Genomic DNA, 13,012 nt, shown 5'->3' on the forward strand with positions numbered 1-13,012 from the left:
GAAAGAAAGAAAGAAAGAAAGAAAGAAAGAAAGAAAGAAAGAAAGAAAGAAAGAAAGAAAGAAAGAAAGAAAGAAAGAAAGAAAGAGAATTGTTTATCTCATTTCAGCTTCGGCAAGACGTGACCTATCAGGCCAGGGAAGCCGCAACAGCAGCAAGAGCAGCAGCAGGCCAGGGGACCCGGGGACGCCGTTGCTTCTCAAAAAGTTCACCCTCTTGCTTTGCTTTGCTCGCGTTTCGGACCCCTCGAGGAGCACCCTCTGAAGAAGTTGGGAGAAAGTTGAGCCGCTTTGTTTTGGGGAAGGGGTTACCGCTCGCTGGACCCCAAAAGCAAGGGGGCTGGCCAGACGTGGATTCCCTCAGGCGGGGTCCCGAAGTGAACGCATCCCGGGCAACACGCCGGGAAATCGTCACTAACATTTTTTAGGCATGCATTGCGGGTGTGTGTGTGTGTGTGTGTGTGTGTGGATATAAACGATCGGCACGGAAAGAAGCAGATCCAATAACTTCTTGAGTAGGAGGTGTGCAGCGATGCAGGCACACTCCGAGTAAGGGAGAGCCGGCGAGCTGCCCATCCTTCATCGGGGCCCCCCACCCCAGCCGATAAATGCTAACTTCCCTCGGCCAATGGTCGTCTCCTTTAAACGAAAGAATTATCAAAAGATGTCCCAATAATTGTTTTAAATAGTATTTTGCATCCTCATTAAGACCGCAGCAAGACAGCCAAACGTGTTTCCAGTATCCCAGCTATCAGCTCTTGGCCTTTTTGCTACGTATAAACACAGTCTAATATATGGGGGCTTGGTAGTTATTGTGGACACAGATAATTACATCTTTCTCTGTCATTTTCCAGAAAAAAGACAGAGAAATGCAAAAAAAACAGTTCTAAAACAATCAGTTTTCTGATTCAGTAGTTTCGAAAACGTCTCCCGGCGTTGGATTAAAGTCGTGCTAAGTCAGGGTTAAAGTACACTGCAAGCCAACCGTTGCTTCCTGTGAACTATAAAACATATAACCTTAAACCTACAGTGGAGAAGAGATTTTTGACTAGAAATAACAAAGTGCAAGAGGATATTACTGGGTTTGGCACTCTGAAATTGGAGCATGGAAATTGCTAACAATTCTTTGCATTGTGAGTAGAGCCCTCTAAAATCTGCAGATTTTTTAACATCAGTTCTGAACAAAAGCTGGTTGCAACATCAAAATTATATGCATATGTGGATACCATTGTCCTGGGTTTCCTCTTCAGACCCTGGCTGTGATTTTAATTGTGCTGGAGGATCTTCATTAGTATTAGCGCATGGAGAGATTTCACAAAGCTGCTTCATTAGGAGGAAAAAAAAACAACTCTTGGCAGGCTAGGTCTTTTTGCATGCAATGAGAATGTCAGCCTTACCTCCATTTGTAACATAATAAGTGCAAGCACAATGATTGCAATGCAAGAACCACTGGGGGAAGGGCTAAATATCCTGCCCATCTAACAAGGCTATCTGAAAAGCTCCTCATTACACAGGAAAATGTATTCCAAAAGGAAAAAATGTAGAAATAATGTCTTAGCAAGTTGATGACAAAATCTCAGTTAATGACCTACAATTTTAATTGTGCAATTGGTGGTAGTTTGTTTCATTCCTAGTATTCACTTTCAGCAGCAAAATTGTGCTAGCATTTATTGATTTTTTTTGTGTGTGCTGCCACATTCCCGGAATACAGATTTTAATCATTTCACTATTCCACACTTGGTAATTTCATTAAAAAACTGGAGCCTTCCATCCCCAGAAAAGCATTTAATTTCAATGACACACAATTTCTCTTAGCAGCGAACTGTCTGAACAGTAAAAGCTGGCCTATAGTTCAAATGCATAATTTAATCCTGAGTTTCTCTATGCTCTGCATTCCTTTGAAGCTATAATTTGAGTAACTACCTAATAACAGTAATAACAATAATTTCCTTATAATACATTATTAACCCACATTTAATTAACTCGAAGGCCAAAGTCTGTACATGTTTGATTGGGTCACTAGTTCTATAACCTCAAAATTTACTAATAATATTCTTGGAGTTAAAATATGGCATAAGAATATAGTTATGAATATAGAAAATCAGATCTCTCACTCAGAAAGCTGTGGACCAAAAGCTAATACCTTTCTTAGAAGATCAGTTTTTGCCTCTCTTAAAAGACAACCAAGTTTTAAAATACACAAAAGTAAACAAGGTATTTAGATAATGCACAAAGTAAATGGTAATGGTTTTCAGATCCTGAAAAAAAATCCATCATTGAAAGAAAAATCTTTCAGCTAATAATGTCAGGGGAAAAACTGTCAATCACATGTAACAGAAGAGGTAAAGACATTTTGTCGTATTGGATAGTACAGTATAAAATGTTTATAGAGCTGCAAACCTAAAAATTGCATTGCGGCAAATTTATATACATAAAGGAACAACTGCCATCCTTGTGTAGCAAGCATCAAAATTTATGGCGTTGGATTGTCATTTGGATCAAAACACTTGGTTATCTAGATACACAGGAATCAAGGGGTTGCTAATAACACCTAACAACATCTTAAGATGCCATCCCATTCAGAAGAACATTATAGGTAAGCCTCCATCTTTCCCATGCTTTGCTTTTCCAAATGTTATATTTACAAGGCATTTAAACAATATCTGCTTCAATTCACTGGGAAACAATCTACTGGAATTGGGGGTGGGGGCTTCAATATGCATTTTAAAATATAATATAAACCACTGATGGTGTTTGTAGTCAAAATCAAGTGGAATTCCCATACAAGAAGTGATAGTTGCTTTGGGTTTCAGTTCTTGGGGTCTCTGAACCAATTGTTCCCATGGACAAAATATTCATACATATCAAAATCCCTGTTATTATATGATAGCTGTAATCCCTATGTATAATTATTTGTTGAATTTTGACTGCATATAAGTATAATCCCCCCAATATTCCTAAATAATTCCTAAATATGGCTTCCTCATCACAATCTGGGCTTTTATTTTTTATGGGAAATGTCTCTATGGCCTGGATGAATTAAATGTAAAATATTTTCCATCTTTCCAAGTTTTCACCCTTTGTGAAAACACCACTGATGTGCCACTTTCTATTTTGGTCCCCTGTCTTCATCTTCCTTCTCTAGGCGATGTTTTGACATGCTTCTGCCAATTTTCTGTGATCTACCTACCAGTTACTGACTATATGGAATTAACTGGAAGAAGACACCTGCTGCAATCATAGAAAAGGCAGTTCTTGGAATGTTACCTAGACTTGGCTAATGTAAATGAACTCCATGCATTGATATGCATTTGGCTGTGCAAAGCATTGATAGCAAGGTAGTTTTTTCCATATTAAATATGTTATTTAAGTTTTGTGTGCTGGCAAATTAATTGTGGTATAACTCCTAAAGGGCATTGCCCTATTTGAAGCAAGGGTCTCCCAAATCAACACCACTATTTGGCACTGCTGCTTGTTGCAGGAATGTAATAGGGAACTGAGCACCTGACTCTGACAAGTCTTGTCCATCATTATTAATTTTCTAGTTAAACTTCCAAGGAGCTAGACATTTTCTGGGTACACAGTCTAAAAGCAACAGTGAATTCACTGGCTTTAGGAAGCAAGAACCCCAATGTGTGCAATCATGTTAGCAGGAAAGAAAAGTCCTGTACCTGCAAGATTATTTCCAATTTGTGTGACCTGCTGCTGAAATCTGCCACATTTTTATGTGTTTTGCCGTGCTCCCAATGTGCATAGTGAGAGCAGTTGCATGATAACAATGAAGAAGCTATTGGAAAGTATGTGCAGTAGGGCCGCAAAGCTAGGCACACTTACCCAGAGGTTAGATCCACTGAACTCAGCAGGGTTTATTTCTTATTAGACCCCTATGGGATTGCCCTGCAGGACATAACATCAGGGCAAAAATATTTCTGCAAAGTCTGCATCAACCATGTTTCTAGTAAAAGATGGAAGCATTCGTAGGAAGGACGTGCTATGAATTGGAAAGAAAAAGCATTATAGTAGATTTGTTTTTTAAAAGCTAATTTTTTCATTCAATTATGGTGCAACTATGCCTTAATATATTATACTTATAAGTAAGACCTCAGTGGAAGGCTCTAAAAGCATAACTTTCGTGCTCAGAAAATTTACTCTGGGTTTAAGAGCTTTACTTTTATCTCAGATACTTGTTGGCACAGAAGAGCTTATGCTCTCTGAGGGCTATTTATACAGTTTAACATGCCTAAGTACTCCTGCCTTTATGCTGTTACACTCCCTGGTTTATGATGTCACCCTAGAGTAGTCAAATGAATGCGGAGCTACTTCATTTCCCTATAATCAAAGAGTACAGAAGGACAAGAAAGCTCGTGAATACTTAAAACACAACTTTAATAGCTTTGCAGCTAGATTGATCTGTTGTTGATCACCGTGACTTGCCTGTTCTGAAATAATTATCCTGCTAGAAATGAGCCTGAAAGAAATTCTACAGGAAAGTCAAGGCCCATAAACGGGTTTTGTGATTTACAGAACATGAAGGGTGGGTTTTTCAAAGGTGGGAGTATAGAAATTGGACCACATCTAAGAGACAAAAACAGCTTTTCTTTCCAAGTATTGCATTGTGAGCAGAGGCAATCGTCCATTGTGCCATTATGGGAAAAAGGGAACAAATGGACCTTTAGGAGAATGAAATCAAGGTAAGGTTCATATCCTACATAAATAAAATTGACATCAGAGTTGATACAATCACTTGCTATTTAGGTTTTAGGCCTAATTCTTTTAAAGGCTTTCTACCCCACCAGTTACGGGACTCTTCTGATTAGATGATCTGAGTTGATTTTGGAAATACTATATTGCTATTTGAATGATTAATTCCAAAACCCAGTACTGTACTAAGAGAGTGTGGCTCTGCCTAATGGTTCTACAAAGTTCAATGAAGTCAGGCTACCTGGAGATGTGGCTTAAAATTTCACTGATATAAGATGACGTCTGTTCTTTCCATGTGGTCCAAGTAAAGCAAATCGTGGTCTGAACAATTTTTGCAGGAAGATAAATGAGCTAAAAGTCAATATAACTGAAATTCTATCTGGAAAAGATGATGCTCAATCTTCTTGGAGAGGGAGTAGGTAAAGTAAACTGTAAAGCAAACTTCCCAAACCAGGGTCTTTCATATGTCAGGGGTTGTAACTTCCCATCAGCCACAACATACCCAGCAAGAGCATGACATCAGATTGGGAAAAGCTGTTATAAATTATCTGGATTGCAATTTAGGAATGGTCTTGGACTGACATTGAGCACTTTTGATCAATTCAGGTTTGATCTAATTCCCAGGGCTAACTTCCAAAAGATAGAAATGGCTTTATCACTCTCAGCCTCACTATTAACTTCCCAGCTGGAGACCCATATAATATTACATGAGGAGTGGCCTTTGAAGGAGCCAAGGAAACTTCTACAACTCCAAAATGGGGCAGCAGATGCTCACTCCATTATGAATTTATCACTGTACAGGTGCTGTGATCCGTACTGGCTTCTGGTTCTTTCCCTGCCTAAATTCAAGCTACTGTTTTTCACTTTGGAAGACCCAACTGGAAGACCAATTACCTGAAGGAGTTTCTCCGCCCTTGACATCTGCTCAGAGGTCTATTGCCTTCTTTGGGGGCCTCTGCAGAATGAAGTAATGCAACTGGTTCTTAAAAAGTAGTTCTGGTAATTTATTCTGCTGCAGTGGTTTCCCCAAGTCTGTCTGACGCTAAACTGGGATCTTTTCAGTGCCATCCAAAGAATTTTTTTTTATTCTTCCAGGCTTCTCAGTCAGGATACTTGGATATTCACAAGCACATGGGGGGGAGTTATTTGCAGCATGACTGTACTGTCCTTGCCGCAATTCTTTGTTTTAGATTGTACCTGATGTTTTAAATATTTTTTAAAAATAAAACAGATTTGATGATTTGAACAAATACGTTAATCGTATCAAAAACTCAGAAGCCATAATGGCATGAGACTGGAAAATGACACACTTTTTAAGGAACATCAGTGGAGTGTGGTTGGGGACAGTGCTAGTTTCTCTAGCACAGAGATTGCACTTGAAATGGAAGATGTCTGTATTTTCACTGCAGCTTAAAAACCACCATGATTTCTCCTTTAAAAAGAGGCTTCTTTACAGACCTCTTAGCTTAACAATTTCGTTTCTCAAGAAGAGACTCCTGAGCCAAGTAGTCATTAAGGACACTGCCTAGTATTTGTTGATTGACTGATTATTGGATTTATATAGAAAAATAGTTCCAGCAATGAATTGCTGATGTGTACTATTTGTTAAATTTTTGAATAGCCTTTCTTCAACAGAAAACCAAGAAAGAGGCCTTGTCAAATTTTCTTTATACAGTTCATGGTTAATTCAGACCACGTAGTTTGTTAGTATTTGTATAACAGTGAAGTAAAATTTAATATTTCTATTAAATATTATAATAGAATAAAATATCAATATTAAATATTAAATATATTATTTTCCTATTATGGTCACTACCAATGTTTTTAATGTTAATAATTTAATAAAGTATACATACAAACACAATATACTTGCTTTATTAAATTAACATTAAAATTATGCATAATTAGAATAATATAAACAGCTATGATATAATTATAATTAAAGTATTATTATATATACTCTCAAATTATAGAAATATAAAAATACAAGCTGGATGTATTTAGAGAACTACAGTCAACAATGGAAAAGAATTTGCATTGTTCCCTTATCCCATCATCCCAATGGGCAGGCAGCCATTCCTAGAAAGTGGAAGCACCAAAATTGCCCTCTGATAATATTCAGGCTAATATATGATTCTCATTGTCTTTGCTGGCTGGCATCTGCTTTCTGGGCAGACTTGTTTCATTATTTCTCCCTTCACTTTCTGAGGATCAAGCATCAGCCTCAAAATCCAGCTTTTGCTATTTCTCTCATATCTGTTCCTGACAATCATAAACACTGAAGGCAGTATAATGCTCTGCATGATCCAAAGCCTTATGATTATTCTACAATGGGTCACAACTAAAATTCCATTTTAATCTGCTCATCTGCATCCACTCCACATTAGAATTTTGAGCACGTGAGCATAGAGATGCTGCAACAGTCATAACTCATTTTTCCCAGGGCCATTATAACTTTGAACAGTCATTAAATGAATGGTTGTAAGTCAAGGACTATCTGTACATAAGAGACCAGAAACACCACATGACAAAATATAGATGTACACTTCACAGTGATAAAAAATCAACTTTGGACTTGATTTCTAGGATGCTAAGCACAATAATGGGCCACTACTACTTCAGACAACATACATTAATTATTTCAGTAGTTCTTACAACAGTCGCACTATAATAGATCAGTACAGGTAGTCCTCAACTTAAGACCACAACTGAGTTCAAAATTTTGGTTGTTGACTAAAACATCTGTTAAGTGAGTTTTGCCCCATTTTACAACCTTTCTTGCCACAATTGTTAAGTGAAACACTGCTTATCAGAAGGTCACCAAATGTGATCATAGGACACTGCAAATGTCATAAATATGAGTCTGTTGCCAAGCATTTGAATTTTGATCAGGTGACCATGGGGATCCCGCAACGGTCATAAGTGTGAAAAACGGTCATAAGTCACTTTTTTCAGTGCCATGGTAATTTCAAACATCCTCTAAATCAACCATTATAAGTCAAAGTCTACCTGTATTATTTTAGAATTGCAGAAAGATTAATTCAAAAGTGTCTTTCCACTGAGTCTTTCCTTAAGGTTTGTTTAAAGCCTCGTAGCTAAGGAAAGCTTACACAAAAGACTTCCTGACATTCATGGCTGCAAGACCATTAGTGGTTTAAATTTTTTAAAAAACTTATGTTTAAATAATATTCTAAATGGTATCGTGCTTTGGCTCATGTTTCAGGTAAAATGACAAATGAGGATTATGAGAATAAGCAGCAGAGAGGTGTAGGATTATGCACTTCTCCTTCTCAGCTCCTTCCTTTCCCGTGGAGTGAAAGACAAGCCTGCACATCTACTTCACAGCAAATCGGATTTTTCTTATTCCCTTCAATGAGGCAAAAGCCATGACTTGTGTAGATCATACTGAGCCACATCGAGAAGAAACCACAGAGTATGACCCTAATCTCTTTTTTAACTAAGCAATGGAGACAGGAAAAGGGAATTGAAGTTTATAGTGGATAATGACCAATATGATAAATCCTGATTTGTTAATGCATCAGAAATAAGCTTTTAATTTTTGTTTTGGTACAAGAGTCTAAATTAGGGTTCCTCAACTTCAGCAACTTAAAAATGTGTGGACTTCAACTCCCAGAATTCCTCAGCCAGCATGGTTTGTTTGTTTGCTTGTATCCCGCCTATTTTAGGTTTACAAATAATGCAGCAAACATATCCAACACACTTTCTTCTTCCTATTTTCCCCATAACAACAGCTCGGTAAGGTGAGTTGCATTAAGAGAGGGTGACCGGCCCAAAGTCACCCAGACAGTTTTCATGGCTAAGGTAGGACTTGAACTCACAGTCTTCTGCTTTCTAGCCTGGTGCCTTAACCCCACCAAACATAACCATTACACCAAACTGGCTCTTTAGATGACAAAATACTGGATCTGGATCTTTCTATGTTGAATAATATTGCAAAGAAAACAGATTGCTGCCTGTTGTATTATTAACTGTAAACAATTACACAGCTTCTCTCAGTGTGAGGATTATTCCTGGTGATTATGTGAACACTGAAGTCTACAATAAGTCAATTTCTTGGCACCATTGTTAGGGCTAAAATATCTAAGTATCAGAGAATCAAAGCAACCACTAGATGGCAGCAAAGAGTCTGGTTCCTTTTGCTGCTACCTAATGGTAATTTGGATTTTTGCAGTCCAGAAATGCTTTCTCCTTAGGTATTTCTTTTTTTTCTTTGAGATTTTCCAGTCTAGTTTCACTTTCATTCAAGTATCAACCAGATCTGATACTGCTTAGCTTTTTTAGGATAAGCCAAGTTCTTTAAGTTATCCTTTCTTTATTTAGAGTTTTTTTTCTTTTAGAATGCAATCATTGCCTAATTCAGACATGTCAAACACAAGGCCCGGGGGCCGGATCCGGCCCGCAAAGTGGTTTCATGTGGCCCACGAAGCCATCCTGGAAACAGTGAGGGAACAGCCCCCACTGCCTTGGCCCTGGCCCAGAGACCCTCCTCCTGCCAGACACCCTCAGATCTGTCCCACTCCTGCCCAGGCCCCCATAGGCACCCTTGATGCAAACGATGTAGAGCTGGCCATGCCCACCCAGTAGGCCATACGCACTCTAGCCACGCCCACCCAGTAGGCCACACCCACCCTGGCCATACCCACCCGGCCCCCTGAGGGCAACCGCAATGCTGATGTGGCCCTCAATTAAATTGAGTTTGACACCCCTGGCCTAATTTAACTGGTATCCTCAAGATGTATTGCCAGATATTGCCTCTATTCAAAAGATACTGAACTACATGTAATGCTATTCAAGTAGTTGTTTGCATTGAGGACTCACTTTGCTGTTTTGTCCTTCTTCCTCTAAAACCATTCTGGAAAGTTTCTAACTTCCAGAACAAGGGGTCACACAGGAATGATGGGAGAATGGGAGTCGATTCCATCAGTGTTGTAGGGGGAAACTATTGGCGACAGCACTGAAATTGTAATGATTGTACACATATAAAAATAATTACATTTCAAGTTAATGTATACAAGATGAAGAAAGAGAACAGAAAGAGATGGAGGGGGAGAGAATCATCCTACAAACACTAAGGTGCTTATCATTTAGTTTCTTGTATATCTGTGAAATATTTGCTACTAGCTCACCAACTGATGGGCTGGTACACGCTTTGTTTAAAGCTGCCTGGTTTCTCCCTGTCATATTTAAACCAAGAGTAGAGACAAATTTGATTTTTGCAGAAAAGAGGAGAATGTAGGGAAGGGAAGACTCCCAAGCCTTCTCTGTGGTCTGTAGCTTCCCTGCATTTCATCTCCCTCCCCCACGTTTAGTAACTGAACTCAGATAAAATAAAATACCATAACACTTTAAAGGCAGTTTACAAGGTTGCATTTAGACAGCAGAGCAATAGCCCCCTTCCTGAATGACTTGTACTCCTGCCTTTTGTGTAGGAAAAATCCAGTTTAAACAAATAAGTTTGCTTCTTTTTTTAAAAAAAATAGTATTACCGTAATATTATCCTAATGATTCTTACTCTGATTGTGGTACAGTTGACCCACCTAGGATATGATTCCAGGCTGATGTAGTGGTGCTTCAAAGCAAGCTTAACTCCTGGTGGCTACATGGAAACAAGTCAACCTTGGCTGCTTGTGAGTATATGGACACATCCATGCAGTTTTCTTGGCAACATTTTTGGAAATGATTTGACATTATCCTCTTTCAGAATGTTTTTCAACTTCCTAGTCCAGAGCTGAGAGGCAATGACTGGCCCGAAGTCACCAGCTGGCATTCATGAGTAAGGGATGACTAGAACCCAAGTCTTTCTTCTCCTAGGCCAGCACATTTAACCACTACACCAGCTGACTCTCAGGATCTCAGTAAGTGCCACCATATACAAGGAATGGCACTAAAAGCCTTGGTGGTGCAGTGGCTAGAATGCAGTATTGCAGACTAACTGCCCACTGCCAACAGTTTGATGATGACAGGCTCAAGGTTGACTCAGCCTTCCATCCTTCCAGTAAAATGAGGACTCAGATTATTGGGGGTAATATGCTGACTCTGTAAATCACTTAGAAAAGGCTGTAAACCACTATGAAGCGCTATATACGGTAAGTCCAAGTGCTATTGTTATTTCTAATGAAGACTTGGAATGGGACTGTGTGGGGGAAGGTGCTGGAAAGCTTAGGATTCAACCTATTTTCTCTGGACATGGTGATCCCAATGCAGATCAGGATATGTGGGTATGACATGCTGCATAATTAACACAGCTTGGAATTGGGAATCAAATCCAAGGCAAGTTGGTCTTTATTTTTTTATTTGTAAGACTTACAAATAAGCTGATTTTCAGCAATGTAAAAGCCCCCCCCCACATCATTTCAGATGAAAAACCAATAATTAAATATAGCAATAACCATAAAACAAGTTGACAGAAAAGAAGAAAAACTGTGGACAAAAAGCTAAAACAAAAACAAAAAAACCAGGAGTACCACAATCAATAGTCCAAAAATTCAAACATTTTTCCTCACTGGAAGGAGCACTCATAATCTTCTAGCCCAGTGGGCTCTTTTCATATTTCTCTGCGTTCCAAAGGCCATGCCACGTTTTAAACAGTAGAAGTTCAGAAGTGTCTCGGTTCACATGCAGTCACAGCACGTAGCAAAACATTTTCCAGTGCCAGTTTGCCAGTTGCTTGTTATATAGCCAGAGTTTTAGGGTTTCCTGCCAATCTGCAGCTTCTTCACCCAAACAGATTTTCAGCGTAATCAGTTAAGTTTCTCAAATTTTAATACTCTTTTGGAATGTTGGGTTAGAACAGAGTAGTGCTATCTTCCACCATCAGCTATAATTCTCTCAGCTTTCTTTAAACCTTGCATTAAAGCTTGAAAAAGTTCTTGGAAGTAAGTTATGTTTTCAATCATTTTTAAACAGGCAGTGCTAATAATGCTTAATAATCTTAATTGGCATTTGGAGAGATTAATGTGAAGCAACACTTAGGAGCCTTATAGATATGCATTTACTATCACTATAGTACAGGTAGTCTTTGACTTACAACCTTATGTTTAGTGACTATTCGAAGTTACAACAGCACTGAAAAAAGTAACTTACAACTGGTCCTCACATTTACAACCATTTCAACATTCCCATCATCACCTGATCAAAGTTTGGGCACTTGGCAACTGGCATATATTTATGAAGTTGCAGCATCCTGGGGTCATGTGATTGCCATTTGTCACCCCAGATGTCTTCTGACAAGCAAAGTCAATGGAGGAAACCTGATTTCACTTAACAACTACAGTGTTTTGCTTAACAACTGTGACCAAAAGGTTGTAAAATTGTGACTCAACAACCATCTTCCTTAACTACAGAAATTCTGATCCCAATTGTGGTCCTAAGTCAAGGACTGCCTATAATAATGTCCACAATTTCTCCTCGTCAGGGATTTAAAAGACCACCGATACTTCAAAAAAAAAACTCTAATTAGATTTAGGTATGGTTAAACATCTCAAAAAGCAATTTCCAGCAATTCCCTGGTAAAAGCAGCATATAATCTATAGAGAGATGATTTGTCCTATCTGCATACACGTCTTTTATTTCCTCTTCATCTGATTCCCACAACTTCTTTTAATTAACTCCCTTTTGTTTCAGGTTGTATTTAAACCACATAAATTCATTACTATCCCCCACAGAGAATTTTTGGCAAGACTCAGGGAAGGAAAAAAATGCCTAAAGCACTTTCTGGCATTGAGTAACAACTAATTTGTGGTTCTGTGTGAAGTCACAGGAATTCTCATATGTGAGTAAATTTATGTCGTGCTTGAGCTTTATTGCGTGTATTATCTGCATTGCCTTCTTGAAAATTACTTTGCTCCAATCCCAATGCTGGCTCCTTAAAAATCAAATAAAAATTAATCTTTCATAGAATAGTTGGACTGAAAGGAAATAAAGGCCTACCCCTGGGACTTGCGTAATAATTGTAATGCAATTATTAATAGAAACAAAGCAAGAAATGTATCGAAAAGGAAGCAAAAGGGGAAAAATCGTGTCTAAACGTAAGGCATGTCAGATGTTCAATTATAAAAAGAAAAGGATTATATAATTTGCAGTAGACAAAGTTAAATGTAGAAGGTATTAACACCAAATGCAAGGAAGGCAACCACTGAAGACTGTTTTTAAAATTTAGGAGAAATCCAAAATTTTCAGAGGTTTCTTGGTGGACGTGAGAGTTATAAGCTATCTAGTTGTTAAGGCACAGGGTAGAAAGCAGGAGACTTGAGTTCTCATCCCCTTACCTATGAAAGCTGCCTGGGTGACCTTC

At 38.5% G+C, this 13,012-nt stretch overlaps 1 long non-coding RNA gene across 2 annotated transcripts; it reads left to right on the forward strand.

Annotated features, from left to right (window-relative positions):
• LOC308660676 lies at positions 1 to 8,298 on the forward strand. Of its 2 annotated transcripts, XR_014024785.1 has the most exons (4): positions 1 to 277; positions 2,517 to 3,335; positions 5,500 to 5,665; positions 7,922 to 8,298. It is a non-coding gene; the product is annotated as an uncharacterized lncRNA (long non-coding RNA). The 2 variants fall into 2 exon arrangements; XR_014024784.1 differs by having other exon boundaries at positions 1 to 3,335.
• Positions 8,299 to 13,012: the final 4,714 nt, after the last annotated feature.

Source organism: Vipera berus (genome assembly GCF_964194415.1).
Source record: "Vipera berus genome assembly, chromosome: 1".
Classification (NCBI taxonomy): domain Eukaryota; kingdom Metazoa; phylum Chordata; class Lepidosauria; order Squamata; family Viperidae; genus Vipera; species Vipera berus.